Below are 11,519 nucleotides of genomic sequence, written 5' to 3'. Positions count from 1 at the left end.
CGCGGGGCTCCACGCGCGGGTCGGCCCCAGACAGGCTTTGGGAATGGGCGGGCAGGGAGCTGAGGAGGCTCTGCACGCGTGGGCCTGGGAGCTCTTGAGATCCTCCTTCCAGCCCTCCCGTACGAAGGCGCGGTGCCGCCCTGCTTCCCTGTAACCACTTTTCTGCTCTTCCTTAACTCCCTGTGCATCTCCTGGAGCCTTGCGCGACAGCATCCTTTCTCTCCATTCCTCCCTGTGTTGCTTCTGCTCTTCCCGTCTCAGCCCTTTCAGTCTCCTGCTTACTGTGTGACCCTCACTTGTAGAAGTGTAGTTACCCCTACTCTTCCAGCTGCACGGAGGGTAAAATACCCGTGATGGGGAAACACTCATGACGCCGCCGTCATGCCTCTGTGCTTTGCTGGAAAGCAAGCAGGAGAAAACCTGAAGTTGGCCTAAAACGTGGTGGTTTGTAATTACGCAAAATGCCCAGGACTTGGCAGATGTGGGAGAGCTCTTCTGATGCCTGGTGTAAATGGCAAAAGGAGCAGGGAACACATCACACTGGAATACTGTCAGGAAGGTTGAGGCTACCAACAGTGTTGAATATATCACAGCAAATCAAGTAGGCTTAAGAGCAATGTGAATATTAGAAATTATGTGTAGATACTCTTGTGTATCATAGCTAATGGGCAATTTGCAAAATTATTTTTGCCTGAAAAACTACCCTTACTTAAAATTATCCACTTTCCAAAAATCATCCACATTCTAGGATGTGCGTACAAATACCTCTGGTACCAATGGGATCTACAGAAATGCAGGTATCCCTTTAAAACAACTGTGATGCTTCGAGAAAGTTAAGGACTCTTGCAAACAGGGGAAAATATTAAAAATAGTGATAAATCAGAATTGATACTATGTTGGAGTTGCTGTTACTGTTTGTTTCTTGTACACCTTACTGAAGGAGTAAGTGAGCAGATTCACTGGAGTCAGTTTTACTCAGATTATTAATGGTAAGAGGATCAGGAGTTGAGAGAAAGAGAAATAGCACAGATTCTTGATTTTGATAGATAAGTAATTGTATTTAAACACTATACATGGAATCACAAGTCTATGCTTTACCTCTGGCATAATAATATTATAATTACATTTTGCAAGCACTTCTTTTCATCTGAGACTCTCAAGCATTTTACAAGCACCACACCTTAATGAAGTAAGTAATTATCCCCATTTTACATACAGCTACACTGAGACACTAAGAAGTGACACCATTTAAGATTTAAACTTGAATTGTACTTGACCCTGTGTAGATACGAGAGCTTAGTGTAACAATCTAGAAAAAATATCAGGTGTCAGAATGAGATGATAAAATGGATCATGGAGCTGCTGTGCTCTGAACTGATAGAAAAGGGATTACCTTACTGAGTAGAAAGTTACGAATGAGGGTAGTACACAACAAAACTAGGATTTAACTTGTTTGGTTGCTGTCCTGTCCTCCCCATGATGGGCCAGGTGTAAGGATGCTGTTCTTAACGCAGTAAATACTGACTTTTGCATCTGTGCCTGGAGGTGGTGAGCTGGTTCCCTAAAGTCTTTTAGTTAGATTCCTGGTTTGCAGCTGGTCACTTTCACTTTCTCAGGTCTCCCAGCATTTGAAAGAAACTTTTTTAGGGAGCTTAACTGCAAAAGAAACAATGTTGCAAGAGTCACTGACACACTGAAGGATGGGAAGATTTCAGGGGGGAGATTTGGACTATTGGTCACCCGCAGGATCGGGTCCCCTAGAAGAAATGAAAGTAACTAGAATAAATAAAATCATACTGATTCTCAGCAAGAGCAAGGTCAGCTCAACAAACTCTACAAATTAAAATGCATTGCAAATTTACCCAACCAAGAGAAAAATTCCCAAAACTAGGAATTGTAATGATCATTACTTTTCATGAGATTACTTAATGCAGTGATTGATATCTGTATTAGACTTTCACAGATTGTAGCAGTAGGTGCTTTAAAACACCAAACTTCCCAGTTCCTGCAAAGAGTTTTCCATATGCAAATCTGCTGTGTTGGTGCTACTACAGTTTTCTAGGACTATTAAAACCTGCAATCTTTATGTATACCTTTGTTCCTCAAGATCAGTCAGGAGTATATGAATTTGGGATTAAAACTAACTGCTCTTATCTGCTAGCTGGGGAGTGATTCAGTAAGAGACTAAAACTAGCTTAGGTGTTACTTAAACTGTTTTAAGAATTCGAGGTAAAAAATTATTTTTACAAATTACAAAGATTACAAGATACAAATTATTGATTTCATTCCAGATGCCTGTGCTGGTTCAAATTTGAACCATCCAGCCAACTTTGATGGTTAATCTTGTACCAAGTCATATGTGAGCTGGATTGGGTACTATCTTTCTATGCTGCTAGGGAATTTTACAGCAATTTTTTTTACCTGAAAACACGGCACCTCTAAATTATATTTAGAGATGTTATTGACTTGTAATGATTTAGGGATTCTATCTCAAGTATATTTGCTCTGCTCTGGTATAATTCAATTTTTACACTGTATCCTTGTACAGTATCACCGGGATTATTGTATTGTGCTCTACAAAATAGAATAAATATCTAAATAACATACAAATAGAAACATCTCAACAAATGGGAAATAACTCACTGACATAGGACTGTACCTCAGTTACCTTAGCTACCAGTTTTTTGGCTGATGTCGGGCATGTAGCAGCACATCTCTGTGTCTGTTTTCTTGTCTGAAAACTGAGATAATGATAGTGATCTTAAGAAGGTGCTTTTTTGATTCCAGATGAAAGCAACATAAAGGAGAGAGACTAGTTGTTTTTTTTTTCAACACAAATTTTGGATTTGGTAGGCCTGAATGTTTTCTCAAACCCTCATGAAAATAAAGCCCAACACCATTCAGCTTGATCAAATGGTTAACTATCAGCGGAGGAAAACTGACTTTATGTCAAAATATAGGCAACATTTGTTATGAAACTGTACAAGGAATTTTGAAGTGGCTTAGCACCCTGTTAGCAAAACCTGTATTAAACATATTTTGAGTGTGTTAAAGAATCTTATAACATGGAAAAATCTCAGTCCTTGTTGGTTGATGAAACCATGTCATAACCTGTTTCATACAAAACTGTCTTTAAAATGTGCTTAAGCAACATCTGGTGGTTTCTCCTGTGAACAGTAGATGATGTTTAATTAGCTTTACAGTCATCTACATTACAATCAAATCAAAGAATGCAGTTGCAACACATTCCCGATTTGTATTGTAAATGTGACCTTAACTGTGTTCCTAAAATCTCTGTCATGTGCTACAGCTGGGTACACTGACCTGATTGTAATGTAAGCAGAAACTTAGTGCACTAGCAGAAATTGCCATTCCTAAAATCATATTAGTTCTTTATAAATTGATACTTTAAATGTTTGAAGCTCACCACCAAAAAAAAACAAACAAACCAACTTCTCTAGTATTCAGTGCTCTCATTAATTACTCCATTTAATAGTGCTTCTCAAAATCATCTCTTAGAAAAGGAATTTGGATTACACAACCTTGGAAAACAAACCTGTTGCCACCAAGCATGAGCTAACATGTTATAATACTCTATGGCTTATCACAACTTAGCCAGCACCCAGTCTTGTAGTAAGTCTTGGTTGATTATCTGTGCAAATAAACTACACTGTGTTGAATATTCTAGTTTCCTTAGGGTTGTATTCTGCCTGAGGACTTGTTTAATACCTGTGTCTCTTTTCAGGTCTCCAGTGATGGCAGTAAAACAAAAAATTTTTTAGTATTTGTGGATAAAGTAATGAACTTTTGATTCCATGTTTGCCAGTACTCCAAAGGGGTTTGGGACGATGAATGTAACTTACTATGCAACTGTTACTGCTGTCCAATTACAGAATTAATAACATTTTTACAGTTTTCAGGGATTACCAATTTGGATATTTTTGAATGTACCATTTAGCATGGTATTAAGTCTTCAAATTCCTTAAAATAGTGGCCTCTTGCAAAAAAAACCAAACAAACAAAACAAACAAACAAACAAAAAAAACCAAAAAAACAACCCAACTCAAACAAAAAAAAATTATTAACTTTTAGCAGAACTTAGTTTTTCAGCTTGCCTTGAAGTCAGTATACACCACTGACTTGTGGATGCTTTAGTGGCTGCCCACTTGTGATTATCTTCATGCATCTCAGCATAGATTTATGTGTCTGACTGTGGACACCCCAGCCACTCAGAGATAAATGGTTTCTTGAGAAAGCAAAGAGCTAATGTCATAATCTAAAATGTGGATTTGGGACTGTCACAAACCTGTGTAACTTGAATTGAGCCATTAATATTTGCTCATGTCTGTGAAATGGGTCTAAGACCATGCTTGGATATGAGAGCACTCTGAAACTCCAGATTTTAAAGTTTTCTGAAATTATTTTCTGAAGTGTACTGTAAAAGAATAAAACCTCAGCTAGATGTGTCTCAGCTTTTTGGGATCTGTATATTGTTTCTAAAAAAGCTCTGATTCTTATTCTCACTTTTGGTCAAAACAAACAGGGAACTTGCTCTGAGTTAGAGCAGTTTGGGATGCTGAGAGGTGTATATGTAAATATTATTTTCTATGCTGACTGTCATTTGCATGATAAGCTGGATGCTCTGAAAAGACTTGAAATACATTAAAAAATTCCTGGAAAGGATTAATACAAAAATAGTATAGGAAATATCAATAAAACTGTTGACATTTAGACTTGGAAGAGGTGAGGAGATAAAATGATAACCAAAGTCATTAAGATGTAGAGAGCAGTTGTTTCCTCCTTCCATACTTAGTCTGTTGGATCATTTCAGTTAGTGGCTCATAAACTATGGCTGTTTGAGATGGGTTTCCTACTACAATTACTTGGGTGACTGAAAACTCACTGTAGAGCTTGCCTGCAACAACAGCAGAAGTAATGTTGGCATGGTTATAGTAAGGGTAGGATAAGGAAGTGTACTTTTGTCTTAAATAAACAAACTTTTCACAGAGAAACACTGGAAGAATTTAGAGACAACATTAAGATAGGTAGAGACTAAGGGATTTGATTACTTTGTCATGAATGGTGTACGTGATGTTCTTGATGATCTCACTGTCTAATAAATTGTTTGACTGGTAAGTGAACACAACACAAAGCAAGTATAGTCTCAGATAAGTACATGCATTAAATATACATATACATATAAATATATATATATATATATAACAAATATATGTGTATAATTAATAACAGTGGAATTTCCTCACATTGAATTCTTGGCTGTCAGAAGACCGATATTTCAGCTTAGATCCTGGGTTTCAGGCTGCAGACACACTGTGGACCTAAAGCCCTCTGTCAGTGGCCGGGTTAAGTCAGATGGCAAGCAGTCAGCAGGGCTGAAATGAGGTAAAGACTTAACCTTTTAACAGGGATAATGATGAGTGGAAATGCTTATCTGAGTCTTGCACTGAGCAAGAATGGGAAGCTGAACAGGAGATACTGGCAGATAAGCCATCTGATACATGAAAGAATTCAGTGTGCTGAACATGTCCTTGAGTGTTCTGGTGACTCCTGTCAAGCATGAGGGAAAAGAATTCTTTCCAGGATGATCTAGTGGTGTGCCCAAGCAGGTGGAACACCATGGAGAAGAGTACCTGAGAGAATTATCTGGGCTCAAGGTAACCCATACAGATTCAAATAGAAAGCAGTCCCGTGTAAATCCAGATGAGATCCATTGTACACAACCCATGAGGCAGAAGTTTGTGCACAGCTGCCTTTATCCACTTCTGCGGAAAAAAACCCCAAAACCTGCCCCCCTGCCCCCCCCCCAAAAAAAACCAAACCAAAACAAAACAGAACAAAACAACACAAAACAAAACAAAACAAAAAACCCTGTCTGCAGGTTTGGGTTGGGTTGGGGTTTTTTTCAGAGAAGTCCATAAAGTCCATATTGTTTTTGTTTCAGAAGCTTCATTTATTTTTTAGTGTGTGGGCACAACCTCAGCTTCTGCAAATGATGTGTGCAAATGCAGAGACCCACTGTGCAAGTACTTCAGAAGGTAACACCCCTTTGTCAACAGTCAGTCAGGGTCATGTTTGGCCAGAAGGAAAAATCATGCCAAACACAGTCTTGGTTGGTAGAATTTATTTAAGGGTGAATAAAGTGGAAATTTGGAGTTTCTTTAAATTATACAATACTGTGTATTGTGAGGTGAGAGTAATTACTGACAGAACTGGTGTTTCCAAAGGGTATGGATTTGTATCTCTCCTGGGCAATGTGGATGTTCAAAAAATAATAGAAACACAAATCAACTTCCATGACAAAAAGCTGGAATTTGGGCCAGTGATTAGAAAGCAAGAAAACTTGAATTCTTATGTGCATCCCAGATCATAACAAAGGAGAAACAAAATATGAGCTTTGAGGCTTTAATATGGTAGTTCATAGGAAGGGGATGTTCAAACTGAATATTAAGCATATTAATAAGCATTGAGCAGGCATGATAAATGACCAAGAACCTAGAACAGAGAAGCCAGCAAAGAAGCAAAACTCAGGCTTCTGAAGGCAGTCATGCAGATATCATGGCCGGGTACCACTGGGAGAGATGGCCTTTGCAGAAAAGGGAAATTAAAAAGTAGTGAAAAAGAAAAGTTATTAAAGTAGTTAAAGGTGATAGAGAGAGAAAATTATTAAATGTAAGCCAAAGAAAAAACAAACCTTAGCAAGGTGTGACAAGAAGTAGAAGTAACCTTACTTACCAGCTGGCATTTTCTAAATTCCCCATTTTAAAAAGGTGGTAGAAAAGGTTGCAGGAGTCAGAGATGGCTATAAAAAAGTACATGCCTTTTTGTTTATATGTAGTACGCTTCTCTCTTAACTGCCTTTCTCTCTGCTTAGAAGAGGATGATATTCACAGTAGATGTACTTGTGTGTGGTTAAGCATACAGTTCTAACAAAAATGGGGGCCAAAGGAGATGCTTTTCATCGCTCCATGAAAGTTAGGGAAGATTGGACCATGAAGGATACATGTTCCCATCTTTTCCCATCTTACCAAATGCCCTTTGAAATCTGATAACTCATTGCCCATAAGATATAACAGTGTTTGATAGTATAATGAATATATTTTTTGTGTTAACATATCTAATGTGAAACATTTGCTTGGTATTGTCATTTCTGGTTGGCAACAGAGCTATAAAGACAGGGAAATCACCACTAAAGAAAAAAAACTGTTCCAATCTTATTTACAGTTTAGTAACTGGTAATTTGAAGCCCTCGACAATATGGACTTGATGTGTCAGATCATAATGTAATTGCTGTAATTATTTATAATTTTCTTAACTGTACATCAGCCCTTTGAGCATTATGCTAATGGCTGTTAGAGTTTGAAAATAATGTTTTTAGAACAGGAAAGAAAAACATGAATACCTTTTCACTTCTGTAACTATTGCTATAGTTGCAAACCCATCTTCAGGTAGGAGGGTATGTGTCCACTTACATAAAAAACATTTAATTTTAGATGTCTGCTTTCTTCCTCCACCTTTCTAATATACCAACAAGCATTAAACAAGTAACATTTACATTCAAAACTAACATTTACTAACATCTACTAACAAGCACCCTGGTTTTCAATCCTTTATATGGTTAATTAATTTATTATTTTTTATTGTAGTAGGTCTGTCTTTGTTAACTGCTCAGCAGCTTTAAATCCAGTGGTTAACACTTATGCAGAAGTTTGTAGATTATTAAAAAACCACAATAATACTACACTGCATGTAAAGGTCAGAGAATACTTTCCTGTGATGAAAATTATTCAGAGTAATTGTCCTAAATATATCAGGGACTTAATTGAAAGCAGGAGATGTAAGACAGTTTTATCCCTGTAAAACACACTGGTTATAAGTCCCAAGAATTCATTTATTGTGTAAAGGTTTCTTACTATCATTTGTGACAGATAGGTGCTAGAGATTAGAGCAGAGGGACTTAGGGTCTTGTTACATGATGTTTTAACTCATTTGAGCTGGTGTCTCCACAGGCCTCTTCACTCTCTCCTGCATATCCCTGCTCCACCTGCTGAGCTGGAACAGGCATTTATCTCACCAGACAATGCAGCAGTTTGCAGCCCAATGAATATGTGTACATGTGATGCTACCAGAAAGGTCTTTGCTTAACATAATGCCCCTTGCCTGTTTAACCTTCTCACCTGGCAGTTCAGATCAGCCCCAAAGCTGTCACAAAGGAGCAGTGGCAAGATGGGGGACAGAAGGGAGGTTGGCTGTGTGGCAACCTTGGCTGGAGGCGTTTTAAACTGCTGCAGCTGTGGGTCCCTGTCCAGCACCTGCATGTGATCCATTAGACAAGACAGGTAACCTCAGTCACCTCCTCAGTACTAGGAAGCCTCCCCACTGGTGGTAGGCTGTACTAGCCAGTGTGATCCCAAAAAATAGAGCAATTGTAGGTATTTGATCCATTAATACATTCCTCCAACTGACCCTAGCACAGGTGTAGGCATTGGCACTTCAGTAACAGCTTCAATTGGTACATAAAAATACTGTAATACTCACTAGAGAAACAGCCCCATCTCCACTGGGGACAGAGTTACAATTTTTGATATGTTGTGGTCCCTGATTTTGTTAATAAACTGGGAAAAAAGATTGTGCAGGTTACTTCAACATTTTTAAGAGCAAAAGGCAGTTGAGAAATAAAAGGTGTAAGGTTCCCTATGCATCCCAATGGCATCCACCTTAACCTTCATTCTGTTCACCCAACAAACCATGTGTTCTGTGAAAAACCATGTGAAGAATAGGGAATCTAAGGGTGTACAAACAATCACACGTATTTTACAACAGTAGCTCACTGGTTCTGTTAGTGCAGACTTAACTGTGCAGCTGCAGTACTGACACCTAAACAGCCACCATCCTCTCAGTTACTTTCTTGCATTGGCAGAGATGGGGAATTTTGTTTTCCAGAGGCAAGAGGCATCACTTAGTACAGGGTGGGGTTTGGGTGAGGCAGAGGAAAATGATCCATCTTCTCTTTCACACCCAGGCTGGCAGAGTGTCTGCCTCTGGTGCCTCCCCAGGGAAGCTGGGAAGGTGGAAGCCCACCAGACACAGAGTACCCAGCCCATTTATCTCTCCCTGGGTGAATGGGATTGCTCCAGCTCCTCAAGTGCTCTTTGATGTGCACATGTATTTATATACACACTTACATGAATTTGGCCTTTCCTGATGGATTCTGAGTCCAGTGAGGAAGCATATGGAGGAGAAGCTCCGTCTGGTTTCCACTTCTTGTTGTATCCAAGAATGGAGAGATTTTCTCATCAGAATTTCTTTTCCTTTTTTCCCTTCTGGTTTTGTTCCATCACATGCTCTGACAGAAGCTGTAGCAATACAAATTTAACCCTTAGTTGTTTTTGTATTCTACTTACTGTTCTGGACCCTTACTAAAAATTGCAGTAAGGAATGCAGGTGAGAAAACATAAATGGTGATCTTTGGCATTTGGCAAAAACTGAATGGAATTTCAAGGACAGAGAAAAGCCATTTCACAAGACTTGAGATAGTCTTTGCTCAAAATCATGGGGAACTCTAACACAGGGGATTTTGAGAGCCTCTTAGAAAGACCTAAAGAATTCTAGCCAGTAGAGAATAATGAAAATAATTACAAGTGTTAGACAAACTGATGGTTATTATGAAAAGATCATTTATAAGTTGTTATTATTTTTTCAGAGTATTTGATCTTATGCATGTATCTCATAATTCAATCTTACATTTACTAATATTTTTATTCTTATATTTACTTCTGATAATTAATGTCTTGACACTTACAAAAGTATTGTGCAGAATAAGTTGATGTGGCAAAAGAAAAAACAAGTTTCTGTATTCTTTACGAGTCTTTTTATCTTTCATGATAATTAGTTAATTCCTGTAACAGTTACATAAAAGTTTTCAAATATGAAAAAATTATTTTGCAACTCATTAACCTGGTACAAACCTGACCATTCTTAGAAATCAGCTTCAGAAAAAGTGTTTTATCATATTTAAGTTGACAACAGTGGTCAGGTTCCCTTCCTTTAGCGTCAGTTATCCAGATATTAATCAGACTGCATCTTAAAAGCTCTGCACACACCAGCTGATTTTTCATTTTTCATGCCTTGTAAGAACACTGGAGGCTGTCTCTACTCATTCATCCCCTTCTGAAAAATATGCCACCAGTCATGGAAGTTGAGGCTGATTCACTGAAGCTTACCCTGAGGGATTAATCATGATGAACTAATGCTAGAGGTCCATGTCCACCAGTAATCCCACTGTAATATCATCTGTAGAAAATGAAAACTCTTCAACTTCTACAATTGATTAAGCAGCATTTTTTACTGTCCCATGGGAAACACTTACTGAAAGTAGCATATAACGAGTATTTTATTCTTACAGAACATTTGCCCCTTGTCCACCATGCAGAAGATCCTCTTCAGTTCAGACTGATTCTCAGCTTTCATTAATTATTTGGCAGTACCTGTTTCATTAATTATTTGGCATTGTGTGAGGGTTTTCCACTCTTCTAAAGTAGTTCCTGCTCCACTGCTGCTCTGTGCTGCTCCCCCAGGAACACCTGCATAAAGTTCACCATGGAAATTTCTAGCCTGTCTGGTTGTTTTGGGGTTTTTTAAGCATTATTTGTGAAGAGGTATTTATGATGGATCAGTTCCATCACTGCAATGGCTTGTTTTGTTCAGGAGACAGTTGGGAGATTTTTTAACAATGTGCTGGTGGGTTTGTTGTGCCGTGTTTATTTATAATCAGAGCTCTCACCAGCTGACTGGTGAGCTGTTTAACTTCTCACGGAAGATTTGTTTGACTCGATTTCCTAAATATGATTAAAAGAACAGTGCTTGAGTAAATATTCTCAGAACGATTATGAGAGACAGAACATTTAAACAGGTAAAATGACAATCAGATCATAGAATCACAAGTCACGGATTCGGATGGAAAGGAACATTGTGCTTCAAATCTGAAACTCCCCTCAGAGAGGGGTTCCGGGGCATAGGGAGGGGAATACCAGGGGGTTTGAAAAACCAGTCACGGGTACCCAGGGAACTTCACAGGAACCTTAGAATCCTTCAGCCTCCACTGTTGCCGTGTCCATTCTACGCTCTGTGTTAGACCATACGTACAAACTATTTGGGGCTTTTTGACTGAGTTTGTATTTCTGGGCAGACAACGTGTAATATTGGGCTAAATTGCCTCCCTCTCCTGAAAAAAAAAAAAAAAAAAAGAAACTAAAGAAAAAACGAACCCCAAACCCTGGGAGCAGAACTGAATGCGAAAGCGCTTCGGGATCCTGCTGTTGATCTTTTCCAGTGAACGGGTGACGACCGGGATAGAGTGTTGTCGTTCCTTTTCTCAAAACTCAGCTTCTCTTTGGGGTCGGGAAAGTGGGTTTGGATAAAGATGTGACGCCGCCGTTACACCTCACAAATGCCGCTCCCATCCCCATCCCTTTGCCCACCGTCATCCCCTTCCCGCCCCG

The 11,519-nt window shown here is 38.9% G+C and overlaps 1 protein-coding gene across 1 annotated transcript in view; it reads left to right on the top strand.

Annotated features, from left to right (window-relative positions):
• Positions 1-11,519, top strand: part of CENPF (centromere protein F) — a 47,819-nt gene that overhangs the window by 1,034 nt on the left and 35,266 nt on the right. The window lies entirely within an intron of this gene.

The sequence above is a fragment of the Geospiza fortis genome, unplaced genomic scaffold, assembly GCF_000277835.1.
Source record: "Geospiza fortis unplaced genomic scaffold, GeoFor_1.0 scaffold41, whole genome shotgun sequence".
In the NCBI taxonomy this organism is placed as follows: domain Eukaryota; kingdom Metazoa; phylum Chordata; class Aves; order Passeriformes; family Thraupidae; genus Geospiza; species Geospiza fortis.
This window is presented reverse-complemented; position numbering and strand designations above follow the sequence as displayed.